This window comes from Cebus imitator, unplaced genomic scaffold, assembly GCF_001604975.1.
Source record: "Cebus imitator isolate Cc_AM_T3 unplaced genomic scaffold, Cebus_imitator-1.0 Scaffold721, whole genome shotgun sequence".
NCBI classification, from domain to species: domain Eukaryota; kingdom Metazoa; phylum Chordata; class Mammalia; order Primates; family Cebidae; genus Cebus; species Cebus imitator.
Genome location: NW_016108036.1, coordinates 103,193 through 115,926, shown reverse-complemented (window position 1 = coordinate 115,926; position 12,734 = coordinate 103,193). Strand labels below are relative to the sequence as shown.

General features: G+C 44.6%; 2 pseudogenes; one reads left to right on the top strand and one right to left on the bottom strand.

Annotated features, from left to right (window-relative positions):
• Nucleotides 1–5,389: 5,389 nt before the first annotated feature.
• Nucleotides 5,390–7,181, top strand: LOC108296524 (annotated as a pseudogene).
• A 3,818-nt stretch (nucleotides 7,182–10,999) lies between these two features.
• The window catches only part of LOC108296513, a 9,918-nt pseudogene continuing 8,183 nt past the window's right edge, over nucleotides 11,000–12,734 (bottom strand).

Below are 12,734 nucleotides of genomic sequence, written 5' to 3'. Positions count from 1 at the left end.
TGCCATTTGTTGAGACTCGCAAGACTGAGAAAGGAGCAGATTGAAAGGTGGTGAGGAACTAGAGTTTATTGGGTTTCTGTCATATGCAATCAACAGTCCTGACCAGCCTGGGCAACATAGTAAGACCCTGTCTCTGAAAATAAAAAATTAGCCAAGCATGGTGGCACACACGTGCAATCTCAGCTACTCGGGAGGCTGAAGCAGGGGGATTCCTGAGTAGCCAGAGAAGTTTTCACAAAATAAGTAATATTTGGGGCAGATCTTAGTGAACAGGAATTCCATTCTTTCTGTTAGGAAATTAAGAGAGTGTGGGTGTGGTTAGTTAATGCTGATTGAACTATCTTTGGAATCTCATCCACTGGTCTATCTGGTCTATTTCTATATGTATATTCTATCTGCTGTCTCACTGAGCTTTGCTAGTTTATGCTGCAGTAACAAAAGCCCCAAAATCTTAGCAGCTGCACATACAAAGGTCTATTTTCATTGACATTTCCTTTTATGGTAGGTTAACTGTGACTCTATTCTACACAAGCTCTTTTATTTGTTAGATAGTGAAAGCTGTGATACTTGGAGAATTGTTGAATGAGGTTCGTTCATTCATGTAACAACTACTTATTGAATATCTGTTTCATACCAGGCAAGGTCAGGCTGAGAACACAAGATCTCTAATTTCCACAAGCATATTTTGAAAATGAGATTAAACACATACAAAATAATCATAATAACAATATTATATTCATAAATAATAGAGTAAATATTTTAAATTAGAAAAATATAAAATGATTAAAACTAAAATGGCCAGGAGTGATGGCTCATGCCTGTAACCCCAACACTTTGGGATGCCAAGGTGGGAGGATCATTTGAGCCCAGGAGTTTGAAAACAGTCTGGGCACCATAGGAAGACCCTGTATACAAAAGATACAAAATTAGCCAGGCATGGTAGTGCATGCCTATAGTCCCAGCTACTAAGAAGGCTGAGGTGGGAGGCTGCTAGAGCCTGAGAGGTCAAGACTGCAATGAGCCACAATGATACCACTGCACCCCTGCACTCCAGCCTGGGCGACAGAGCGAAACCTTGTCTCAAGAAAACAAAAAGAAGAAGATGTGTTCAGACTATATGCAGGAGAAAAAAATAAGAAAGAAGAAAGAAGAAGAAGAAGAAACAATTTAACTGATGTAGTCCTGAAACTATTACGTAGAATACTATTGTCTACATTACATCACATCAGTCTTTTAATGGCTTAACACTTAGTTAGATATGATCCATAAAAATTTCCTGGTAATTAGATATACTTAAGAACAATTAAGTATAAAAGAGTTACTGCCTTGACAGGAAGATTGTAAATTTTTTTAAAAGACAAATAAATAAATAAAAGAATAAAACCTGTAGCTCTGTGAGTCTCAAACAACATCTAATTGAAGTCACAATGAACATCTAGCAATCATTCTGAACACCATATAATTCTCTTAATACATTTTGCCTAAACTCCTAACAGATCTGATTTACCAACATCTGTATGTAGCCAAGAAATTGACAATCATTTATAAATTACGACCTATGACACCATCTTTTCTTCCCACTTAAAAACATTTTATGTATTATTTATTATTTTTTGTAGAGATGGGATCTCACTATGTTGCCCAGGTTGGTCCAGAAACAGACCCACACTGATTTCATAAATCAGATGATCATACAGCCATCTGATTTATGAAAAAAAGTGCCACACAGTCCAGAAGGATAAGGATGTTGCGTTCAACACACAATGCTACATCAAACAGTCACATCCATGTAGTAAAAAATGAATCATGGCTGGGTGAGGTGGCTCACACCTGTAATCCCAGCACTCTGGGAGGCTGAAGTGGGCAGACTACTTGAGCCCAAGAGTTTGAGACCAACCTGGGAAAATTTTGAATGTCCATCTCTACAAAAAAAAAATACAAAAATTAGCCAGGCATAGTGGCACACTCCCATGGTCTCAGATACTCAGGAGGCTGAGCGGGGAGGATCGCTTGAGCCAGGAGGTGAAAGTTGCAGTGAGCTGAGATTATGCCACCACACTCCAGCCTGGGAAATACAGTGAAAGCCTGTCTGGGGGGGGGGGGGAAGCATAACCTAAAATAAAATTGCTATGAGGTTAACACAGGAAAATGTATTCATATTCTTATATTAGGCATTGATTAACAGGACACAAATAGCAGTCACCATAAAGGAAATGATTGATCAAGTATAATTTCATTAAAATTAAGAAACTCAGGCTGGCTATGCTGGCTCATGCCTGTAATCCCTACACTTTGGGAGGCCGAGGCAGGTGTATCACTTGATCCCAGGAATTCCACACCAGCCTATGCAACGTGTTAAAACCCAATCTGTACTAAAAATACAAAAAGAGCTGAGCATAATGGTGCTCCCCTGTAGGTCCCAGCTACTTGGGGGCTGAGGCAGGAGGATCACCAGAGCCTTGGGAGGTCGAGGTTGCAATTAGCTGTAATTGTGCCACTGCACTCCAGCCTGGACAACAGAGTGAGATCCTGTCTCAAAAAGAAAAAAAAAAAAAAATTAGAGAATCTCCATTCATGCAAAAACACCATTAAAAGAGTGAAAAGGCAAGCTACAGTTTGAAAAAAGAGAAATGCAATACATATATATCCTAGAAAGGACACATAACCAGAATAAAGTGTTACAAATCAACAGAAAAACAAGTATATCAATGAAAACAGGATACAAAGATTTAACAGGCACTTCACAAAAGAGAACATATAAATGGCAATAAAAAATACTCAACCTCAATACCAGGAAAATGCAAAATGAAACCACACTGATGTATTACTGCACCTCTACTCCAATGGCAAAATAATTTTTAACTGACAAGCATTAGCAAGAATGTGGGATAACCAGAATATTCCCTGTTAAGTTTTACAACCACTTTGGGAAAATGTTCAACAATATGTGATACCTCTAAAACCAACAATGCGACTCTTACATATATACCCCAATCTAGTAATGTTCTATTTCTTGACCTGTGGTGAATTTCACTTAGTATAAATTTATTACCTGTACTTTTTTTTTTTTTTGAGACAGGCTCTCACCGTGCCATCCAGGCCTGAGTGCACTGGCATGATCACTGCTCACTGTGATCTCAACCTCCCAGGCTCTGATAGATGCTTCCATCTCAGCCTCCCAGGTAGCTAGCTAGGCACACACCACCACACACAGCTAATTTTTGTATTTTCTGTAGAGATGGGGTTTTGCCACGTTGCCCAGACTGGTCTGGAACTCCGGGGCTCAACTGATCGGCCCACCTTGGCCTCCCAAAGTTCTGGATTACAGGTGTGATCTACCGCCCCCGGACCACCTGCACATTTCAAATTGTCAACTTCTGTAGACTTCAGTAACTTTTCAAAGATGTCTTGGACACAAAGTTCTCAGAAATCTTAAAGCTAGCATTTTAGAATAGAAAACTGAGCCGCTGGTTCACAGGTGAAGTTTTACCAATCAAATTTAAAAACAAAAGAAAGCTACTAACACATATCAGCTCAGAACAAAGATTAAAAACGACCAGCAGATCACTTTAACCTCCTCAAGCACTGGGAGTCATTCCTTCGGATGAACAACACTGTACCCCGAAGAAATGACAGCACTTCAAGAAAAGACTTCCTGTCCAAAGCAGCTTTACCGGCAAAAGACAGGAGGATGCGAGGAAGCCATTCCAAAAGTCTTGCTGCACTTTGGTGGGAGGATGCCAAGTGAGATCATCTAAGAAGCCCCAAAGACCCGCCGGCGGGGTTCTCCCCGGCCCCACGAGAGGAGTGCTGCGGGGCGGCCGCGCAGGAGAGGAACCCAGGGCAGGGACTTCAGCCCTGCGGCCGCCCCGGGCCAGCTCCCGCAGCAGATGTTCCGGAGGCCGCTGCGCGTCCACCCAGCTGTGCGCCCGGGTCCGAACTCACTGCCCGCGGCCTGGCGCGGCGCCCTCAGCTCAAAAACGCTGCGTGGACGTCCCGGCAAACCTGCGCTTCCCATGGGCATGGCAGCCGCCAGCCGCGCCTCCGCCCTCCGCAGGCCGCCCGCCCGTCCCGCGTTTCCGGAAGCGCCGCGCTCACTCAGATGCTTCCAGCGGCCACGCCGCCCTCGCCTGCCCCTCCCGGCGCCGCTGCTGTCTCCACCGCCGCCCAGCGCCCCCCTGCGGCCGCTCGCTCTTCCGCTCCGGCCCCGCCACGGAAAGCCCCAGGCGCAGGCGCAGGCGCAGCGGGGCCTTAAAGGGGCCGGCCACCTCCACCGCACACCAGGTTAGGCCAGAGCGGGCACCAGCTGGAGCGGTCCCGAGGAACAGCTGCGCTCCCAGGGCTGGACATATCCGCTCGAAGGTTTTGGGTTCAAATACAGCAGAAGATGAAGAACAGAGGAATTAAAAGAGAGAATCCCTCCTCAAAGGGTGCCTGGGCCGTGTTCCTTGGCAGTTCGGGTGTATTTGCAGTATTGATCTGAAATGCTGTAGCTCCAGGGATGGGATGTGTTTTAGGATGCAGTCCTCCTCTTCTGCATCAGACACGCCCTCCCGGGCAGCCTTGGTTTCTGCTCCCCCTCTGCTGGCCACCTGCTCTTTCATTGCTTTTAGGGAAGGGGAAACAATTTTCAACACTGAAACTTGCCAGGGCTTCTAAGAACCTGTCTGTGGATGGGCTGCCTAAAGATCACCGGGGAAGACTTTTTTAATGCAGATTTTCTGTTGCAAGAACTTACAATTCTCTAAATCTACATTAAGGACTAGAAAGAATCAAAAAGGCCTGAAGAATCTGCACATATTAAGACTTTTTCCGAGTTCCCCGACCAGAGAGAAAGAGCGGGCGTGCGGGGAGCAGAGGCCTTGGCAGGCAGCGGAGGCACCGGGAGCCGCCGAGTGACCCCGCTGCCCCTCCGGACCCCTCCCCACCCCCAGGCCCGCCGCCCGCGCCTATGGCCCCTGCGCACCCAGACAGCTCCCCAGACTCCGTGCCCTGCGGCACCTACCAGTTCTCCGCAGTGGAAGTCTCACCGAGTGGCATCTCCTGCCCACCGCCCTGGCCACAGCCCCTGCGCCCAAGGCAGCAACTGAGGCGACCATGAGAGCGGTGGAGGACGCTGCTGAGTGAAAGAGAGCGCAGCCTGGCCACTGGGCCACTTGCCTTGCTGATTGTCTATTTTTATAAGATTGTCTACTTTTCTAAGAACTTTTGTAAACAAAGAAACTTTTCAAAAAGGATGACTCTAATTTATATTTAATCCAAAGAAAAAGGATGTCGGGCAACCTGGGTTTGGGGTTTTGGCTTTGTTTCTGTCTTCTCTTCGTTGACTTTGGGGCTCAGGTGCCCCAGCTGCGGCGGGCTCCCAAGGACCTTCTGGGCCCCCACATTAATGAGGCAGCCACCCGGCGATCTGACAGGGCTGTCAGCGAGGCGCTGCTCCCACCTTTCTCCACGGCGTCTGTCCCGGCGGGAAGGGAGAGGACACTGCGTTAAGCAGGTGCTCCAAATAACCCGATTAACCGCTGGCAGGAGGAGCTCTCCCACATGAAGGACTTCCCCCAATGCTTCCTGGCCACCCAAGACCTGGTGGCGGCGACCGTGGCCACAGACCTGCCGGAGCCACTGCAGCCCCTCGTAGCAATCTGGCCCCCTGCCCCGGAGAGAGACCGAGGAGTTCAACCATCTCCTGGACCTGGACCTTATCCTCTCCAATTTGCTGTTCATCAGCAGTCGGTGGCCGCCACTGTGTCCTTGTCAGCATCAGCGCCTTCCTTGTTGTTCCCGTCGAGCAGCGGCCCTGCCAGCGCGCCCTCCACCTTCAGCTTCAGCCGTCCGATGCCGGCGGGGGCGACCCAGGCGTGGGGACCACACGGGCGGAGGCCTCCTCTATGGCAGCAAGTCCGCTGCCCCTCCGACGGCTCCCTTCAACCTGGCGGACATCCACACCGTGAGCCCCTCGGGCGGTTCCTCGGCGGAGCTCCTGCGGCCACGATTGGAGGCGGTGTCCATTCCATCGCCCCAGCCGCCAGGTGTTGGGGTTACTAGCAAGTTCGTGCTGAAGGCACCGCTGAGCACCCCCAGCATCGAGTATGGCAGCCAGTTGTCATCAGCGTCAGCGAAGACGGCCCTGACAGCAGCCACCTGGTGGTGGTGGCGGCCCCCACAACGGCTGCCCGCGGCGCCTGTACCCCAAGATCAAGCAGGAGGGGTCTCCTTGTGCACCCACTCGGGCGCTGGACCCCTCCCAGCCATGGTCACCGGCGGGCTGCACACGACGTCCCCCTGGGCGGCAGCTCCCGACCCCGGCACCTGAGGAAGTGCTGAGCGGCAGGGACTGTCACCCTGCCCTGCCGCTTCCCCGGCTTCCATCCCCACCCGGGGCCCGATTACCCATCCTTCCTGCCTGACCGACGCAGCCGCAAGTCCCGCCGCTCCATTACCAAGCTCATGCCCCCCGGTTCCTGCTGGAGGAGCTCAGGCCAATCAGGGAAAGACTATGGTGACCCAGAAAAGGGTCGCCACCCATACTTGTGATTATGCGGGCTACGGCAAAACCTACACAAAGAGTTCCCATCCCAAGGCACACCTGCGAACCCGCACAGGTGAGAAACCTTACCATGGCGACCGCCGTGGCTGTGGATGGAAATTCGCCTGCTCAGATGAACTGACCAGGCACTACCGTAAACACACTGGGCAACGCCCGTTCTGGTGCCAGAAATGCGACCGAGCATATTCCATGTCAGACCACCTCGCCTTGCACATGAAGAGGCATTTTTAAATCCCAGACAGTGGATATGACCCACACTGCCAAGGGAGAATTCAGGTTTTTATTCGTTTTTTACCTTTTCAGCTGGTCTTCCCGATGAGGGGAGGAGCCCAGCCAGAAAGCACTACATTCATGGTCAAGTTCCCAGCTGAGTCAACTTGTGAGTGGATAATCAGGAAAAATGAGGAATCCAAAAGACAAAAATCAAAGAATGGATGGCGTCTGTGACTGGATCGTCCATCATTCCAATTCTAAATCCGATTTGAATATTCCTGGACTTACAAAATGCCAAGTGGGTGATTACCCCCTTTCTCTAAGCAAGGTGTAAAAAGGAATCAAGCCCCTTCTTCTGGCCAAGAGAATTTTGAGTATTAGCCATCTCTCGGTCACTGGCAACAAAGGACTCCTGATTCTATCTCAGAGTGTGGCGCTTTCCTTACAACTCGCTTGGTTACAACATTAGCAGTGTGAAAACAGACTAACGCCGGCACACATAGGTCTAAGTTAAATGTAAATTGATGGAAGAAGCAATGTCACGTGAACAGTAAGCATAAGGGGGTTGAAAGCGTTATATTGCTACCAGTTATATTACTACCAGTAAAGAAGAGATTTTTAAATGAAATGTATTACCAGAGATTAAAAAAAAAAAGAGACATTTCACAATAACAAAGCATCAATCCAACAAAAAGATATGCAATCAGAAATCCGCCCAATAGCTTAACTTCAGAGTTCACACACAAAAATGGACAAAATTACAGAGAGAAATGGAGGATTCTATGAGCATGATTAGATATGTTAAAACTTTAGCAATAAATTTCAAAACTGTAGAAAATTCCAACAAAGAACTAGAAAAAAAAAGCATTAACCACACAGACTTTATGTATATAAATACATGTGAACATCAATGAAAAAATATATATTGTCTCAAGTGTGAATTTACCAAGAGAAACTGTATTTCAGGCCATCAAACAATACATTTGAAAATATTGAAATCATACAAGACATATTTTCTGACCATATGAAAACGCATTAGAAATTGGTAGCAATAAGGTGATCCTGTGGACTGAATGTTTTTGTCGTTCCCTAAATTCATATATTGAAACCTAATCCCTAATGTGATGGTGTTTGGAGGTGGAGGCTTTAGGAGGTGATTAAGTCATGAGGGCAGATCCCTTATTAATTAGATTAGTGTTCTTATAAAAGGGACTTCATTCAGTTCCGTTGCCCCTTCCACCATGTAAGAACACCAAGAAAAGATACCATCTGTGAACCTGGAAACACTCTTAATCACACACTCATTCCACTGTTGTCTTTACCTTGGACTTCCCAGGCTCTGGAATTGTGAGAAATAGATTTCTTTTGTTTATAATCCACACAGACTATGGTATTCTGTTACAACAGCTGAAATGGACAAAGATACATGATTGTAAAAATACCAAGTATTTAGAAATTAAACATCAGAACTCTAAATGACAATTTTGTCAAAGTAGAAATCAAAAGAGAAACTAGGAAATCCTCTAAACAGAAGGATATTAAAGTAAAATAAATCAAAATCTATGGGGTACAGCTGAAATAATAGAGAAAAAATGACATTTTAAGTACCTCTATTTAAAAAGAAGAAGATCTCAAATTAGTAACTTAGCTTCTGCCATAAGAAACAAAAAGGAGCAAATTAAACCAAAACATTCAGAGGAAGGAAATAATAATGAAACTGAAGTCGATTACTGAGAAAGATAAATAAAATTAACAAATCCTAAACTTGGTTGTATGGGAAAATAATCAGTAAATTTTATAAAACCCTAGCTAGATTGATCAAGACAAAAAGATACAAATTAACAATAACAGGAATAAAAGAACATCAGACCAGACCACTGTGACCTTCAGGTCAAGAAAAGGAATATTAATAATTTTATGCCAATAAGCTTGACATCCAAATGAACAATTTCCTTGAGAGAGAAAACTCATGAAAACTGACCTAAGAAGAAATAGAAAATGTGACCAGCCATATATAAATTGTAGAAATTGAATTTGTAATTGACATCCTTCCCATAGAGAATACAGAAGGTCCAGAAGGCTTCACTGATGACTTGTATGAAACACACAGTTGAAAAATAGCATCAATCGTACACACACTGTTTTAGAAATTAAAAGAGGCAACCATTTTCAACTAGATTTATGAGGCCAATATTACTCAGATTAAAAAAAGAAAATGCAGACAACAAAATTAGAAGAAAAAAGAACCAAGAACAATTATTTCTCTTTAACAAAGACCAAAAATTTGGTGCAAGAAGTTAATAAATTCAAATACAAATTTAAAAAAAATATGTCATTCCAGATTGGTTTATGAGGAAGTGTTTGATTCAAATAAACTGCAAATAAAATAACAACTCAGTTAGTATAATAAAAAACAGGCTGGTTGAAGAGGCTCACGCCTGTAATTCCAGCATTTTGGGAGGCCAAGGTGGGTGAGTCCCTTGAGGTCAGGAGTTCCAGACCAGCCTGGCAAACATGGTGAAATCCCCTCTCTACTAAAAATACAGAATTAGTAGGGCATGGTGGTGGGAGCCTGCAATCCCAGGTACTTAGGAGGTTGAGGCAGGAGATCTTTTGAACCCAGGAGGCAGAGGTTGCCGTGAGCCAACATCATGTCACTGCATTCTACCTGGGCAACAAGAGCAAAACTCTGTCTCAAAATAAAATTAGCAAAGTAATACCATGTTCAGGCATCAATTTTTTAATGGTGTGTATAATTTCTACGCTAAAGTCTACAAGCACTACTGACAGAAAGTAAAGAAGATCAAAATTAACAGAGAAATCATGTATTCAAGAAATGGAATATCCAGTGTTATTACTTCTCCAAGATTGAGCTATTAAATTAAGTGTATTTTCAATTAAGACACGGGTGAGCTTTAAAAGAAACGTTAAAAGAAATTGGCAAGCTGAAGCTACCATTTCTATGGAAATACAAATAAGTTTGAATCGCTGAAATAATTTTTAAAAAGAAGGAATTTGGAGGATGCATATTGAGTGATTTCAAGATTTACTATAAACCTCTGGTAATAAAAAGCAGTGTGACATTGTTATCAAATAGGCATAAATCAATGGAATAGAATAAAGAGCCCATGAATAGACCCACACAGACAGGTCAATCCCAACCGTGACATGGGGTAGGGGCGCCCTCTTCTGTTCAGACCCCTTTCCTGCTGCCGGGAGCCCAGGGAGACCCAGGGGAGGCCTTGGCTGAGCAGGTGAGGCGGGAGCTAAGGGCCACCGTTCTCAGCCCTGTGGCCACAGGGGGGCGCCGCCGCGCAGCTGTCAGATTTTTTTTTTTTTTTTTTAATTATCCATGTTTCTGTTTATATATAGTATATAGGATAACAAATTCAGGAACTATGGGAAAGTAACATATAAAACCTTAATAGAAAATAAAATACAGATTACAAAACACTACCATTTGATTTTTTATGCAAATGCTTCAATATTCCAATATTTTTACTCACTTGCTAAATAAAGCACACAACTCAAAATGCTAAATAATTCTGAGTATAAATCTTTAAAGAATACAATGTTAGTGAAAAACCAAAACTGCTTAGTAAGGTATGTATGGCCTTGTTTGTTACCTATCATAGACGTCAAGGTGCTCACAGTCAATAGCTATTGAAGCTTTACAGAATATTGTTTTTGGCCCAATATTCATATGTTAAATGAACATATCAGAGAATCTTATATTTATGGCATCAGGTTATACAGATCTATTCAAAACCATTTTTGTCAAAGTTTAAACACTGGAACAAAAGTCAAATTGTTTCCAAGTGAGACACAAAATGACTCTTGCTAATAGTACAAATTTTGTTCCATGGGTAATAATAAAATTTATTTTTATTTTAGATTCAGGGAGCACATGGGCAGGTTTGTTAGCTGGGTACACTGTGCGCTGCTGAGGTGTGAGGCACGGTTGATCCCATTGCCCAGGTAGTGAGCAGAGCACCCAGTAGGCAGTTTTCAGCTCTCACTCCCACCCTCCCTTCCCAGTGTCTATTGTTCACTTGTGTCCTTGGGTATTACTGTGTTCAAGTTTTTTTTTCTTTACATGAAACCGTTGAAAGCAAAAGTATGCCATGCTTATAGGTTACTCAGTACATTTATCATTCTATTAATACATGTCTTAAGTAATTAAGTAGCATATTAAGGCCATAAACCAAGTCATTATCTCATACCAAAGGACTATTGTTATTCAGTCATCTAGCAAATTCATTTTAATGGGTTATGTTACAGGGTTGAGGTCAGCCTACAGATACAAAATAGGTTAATTAAATTTTTTTTATATCAGCTTTTAATTTTTTCATTGGAACAGGATTTGGGGGTGGGAATGCTAAATGTAGCAGGCTTCAACAAATTTACAGTTTATTAAAATAAAGTTCTTAAAGAATACAATAGCTTATACTTTAACTCTTATAGTACAAACCCTCATATTAATTGATGGTCACAGAAAAATACTGTAATGATTTAAAGCTTTAAAATATATCAATGATGCAAGTTTCAAACAAAATGTAGCGATCACAATACTTAATTGTCCTTTCGCCAAGCTTTTACAAACACAATCAGTCTTCACTGTCTGAGTAAATCCATTTTAGTTTCTTCATTGTGCCTTTTAACATGACATTTGTCAGGTTGTTGAATTTATACTGCAACAGTATTTTAGATGTTACCTTCTCGAAATTTCCTCACTCCAGATCTCCAATTCTTGTCTTCCTCCCAAAGCCACACCTGTCTTTTTCTAGCTCAGTGCTTTCCAGGAGTCACCAGTTGACCCTTTGAAACAGGTCTCCTGCTTTCAGTGGCTCTTCTGCTTTCTTTTTTCTTTCTTGCACTTTGAAGAGTTCCTACTCTTCTTTCTTTCTTATTAAGGTCTTGATGCTGGGTTCCATGTTTCAACTTAGATAAGAAAAGATTCTTGTGAGACCTTTTTGTTGTATCCAAATTAGCTTTGGTTTCCATTTCAACATCATTACCATTGGGTTTCTCTTGAGAAGTTATTGTTCTTGCTCTCTTACTTTCTACGCTTTTGCTGCTGCCTTTCTTAGAAAGGTTAATTATTTTTCACTTAGCAGGTAATTCACGTAACTTTTCATTTTCTCCGTCATGTGGTTGTAGCTGAAGTGTTGAAAAAAAGGAATGAAATGTATCTTTGTGAGAGATTATCATAGGCAATTTCCTTTTTAAAGGCATATAAGAATTTGGATCACCAAATATTCTTCCAAAGACTTCTTTAAAGTTGCCGTTTTCCGTACAAACAGCAATGGCCTGAATTTCGATTAAATTCTGTATTTCTTCGTGAAGTTTGTCCTGTTCCTTTTCAATTGAGCCACAGATCATCAGGGCTGTTCCAAGGGTGTCACTCGTTCATCATTTTCACACTGTGCACCCAGGTTTTTTCCTGCTGCAATTCTTACGAAAACTGATATCTGTGTGCAGTTCTCAGTCGATAAGCGGCTGGACGCGGCGGTCGGTGAAGAACAGCCTCGGCGCTGCCGCGGGTCGGGCCGGAGTCCCTGGAGCTGCCGAGGAACGGAGCATCCAGCCGGCAGCCACGGCCTCGGCCTCGGCCACAAAGCCGGGCCCTCGCCGGAGCCCCAGCCGCGCCTGGCGCTGAGCGGCCCCTCCCCGTGTCTCCCCGTTTCTGCCGCGGCAGCCCCCCCATCCGCTCTCGGATTCTGAGCAGCGGAGGAAGGAGTGGGTGAGTCCGGCAGAGACGCCGGGCCGGGCTGGGCATCAGGGGGTGAAGGCGCCTCTGGCAGCCAGGGACCCCACAGCGGGACGAGCGGGCAGCTCTGCAGCCTCGCGCGTCCCCGAGGGTTCTGTGTCCTCGCCCCTCGCCAGCCCTCCGGGACGACCCTGCAGAAAACCGGAAAGAAGAGACGTTTTCTTCTGCTCCGTCTTCCTGTGACAGCAGTGACACGCGAGCCAC